Source organism: Protobothrops mucrosquamatus, unplaced genomic scaffold, assembly GCF_001527695.2.
Source record: "Protobothrops mucrosquamatus isolate PMUCROS unplaced genomic scaffold, P.Mucros_1.0 scaffold31, whole genome shotgun sequence".
NCBI classification, from domain to species: Eukaryota; Metazoa; Chordata; class Lepidosauria; order Squamata; family Viperidae; genus Protobothrops; species Protobothrops mucrosquamatus.
Window position 1 is genome coordinate 485,457 of NW_015386415.1, and position 1,979 is coordinate 487,435.

Below are 1,979 nucleotides of genomic sequence, written 5' to 3' on the forward strand. Positions count from 1 at the left end.
GGGGGGGGGCTTGAAGGAGGCGGGGGGGGGGCGTGGCGGCGCTGCGCGGCTCCGGGTGAGCCCAGTTTGCTCTCGGCCGGGCATTCGTCGGGGATGGCGAACTGTAGAGTCTCTTGCTCGAGGAGGGGGTTGGACTAGAAGACCTCCGAGGTCCCCGCCAACTCTTGTCATTCTGTTATTCCGATTAGTGGATGTTGACCAGATGCTTTTGGGAAATGCCCTCAGTTCTTCCACTTCCTCTCTAATTACTACCCAGTGACCGAAGCTTTGCTCCTTTGGGCAGGGCGAACCTTTGGATGGGATGTTGGAAATCAACATGTCCGTAAACAGACGGCCCAGAATCACTTCACAATGGGTGGTGTATAAATTTAATAAACAAACAGACAAACCACTTTGCCACATTTTGTACAGATGTAAGGTCATGAAACTGACTCAAGAGATCTGTGGGAAGCAGACCTGCCCTGCTCAATGGCTGTGGATTGCCGAGCCCTAACTGATTATGTGCCATCAAGTTTTTTTTTACTGGCCCCACAGATGGATCTCTTCCACTACTATGGCTGTTAGGTTACTTCTGATTCTCCGTCTTGCTCACTGTCAATAGGCTCAGTTGCATTCATGACTGTAACCAGACATTTCCTAGCCGGAAGGGGGGTGTATTTAAAAGATATGGCTGCCCCAAGCAGACAACCAATACCTGTAATAAAATTGCCTAGTTGCATCTCAGCTTTTTTTATTCCACCTGTGGCCCTCTGCCCCCTTTTGTGATGTGGAAAACAGCCCCCTTTGCCCTTTTCTGATTCATTAAACTAGACTTTTCCAGTTCCTGCAACTGTTCTTCATATGTTTTAGCCTCCAGCCCCCTAGTAATTTTTGTTGCTCTTCTCTGCACTCTTTCTAGGATTTGAGTGTCTTTTTTGTACTGTGATGTATTAATCCTGATTATATCACAATGCAATCGTATCATGATTACACCACAGTTATTTCCTGATTATGTCATGTGATGTAATGATAAAATCATCAAAGAGGTCTCTCTTTTACGTGTGCAAGAGCTTAGCTACAGCTCGACTTTTTTGTCCCTCCCTTGTAGACATTCCTGTTTTCCACCATGGTTTTATTTCTCCCTTGGCCTCAGATGGAGCCACAGAGTTGCACTATCCGGTTGATTATTGCCTAAGTGATTGTTTTGAAATATCTAGGTTACTCTATTGAGTCAGAGCATGTATAATAAATAAAGAACTACACAATTCATCACCATTGTGTACCATTTGCTTACAAGTAAATCCTGCTCAGCAAACAATTTGGCCCTTTAAGGGCAGGCTGTCTGGAAGGAATGCGCTTTGCAAAGCAAGCGCAATCTGGAAAGGACTCTGTTTTGAAAGTTTCCTGTAAGTTCTTCCCTTTTCTTAATCTCAGGCTGAAATCTGCAACAGGTTGACCTACTAACCGGTCTGTTGTGAGGATTGCCTAAATCAAGCAGAAGTGCTTTATAAACCTGAAGTACATGCTAGGTATTATGATCTGTCAAAAAACTTAAATGAACCTGTAACCTCAACTGGGAGAGAAGTCTCTTTCTCGCAAGGCTGACGGGTGCTGCTGAAAAGACACATTCCGTCTTCTAAGTGCCTCTTGCAGACATTGTTCTACAATTATTCTTATTCTACGATGTTCCACAGGAGGTGTGAACAGGAACCTTCACCTGGAAAGGAATTGAGGCCTCAAAGGCCCCCAAGGCTTCTCTGCTTCCAGCAGGGGGAGCCACATGCAAAGTTTTGTCCCGGAAATAAGGATTTTAGGGCCATCCTTTCAAGACTGCTGCAATGTTTTGGTTTCTTTGCCAGCAAGTCCTTTTTTGGCTCTGGATGTCCAACTTCAGAGATGCTTGATCACCTTCAGAGTTTTTTCCCCACAGAAATGGAATCCCCTGGCTAAGTTCTTATCAATATACTCTCTCAGCTCTTTCAACTCTCGGGGGGGGGGGG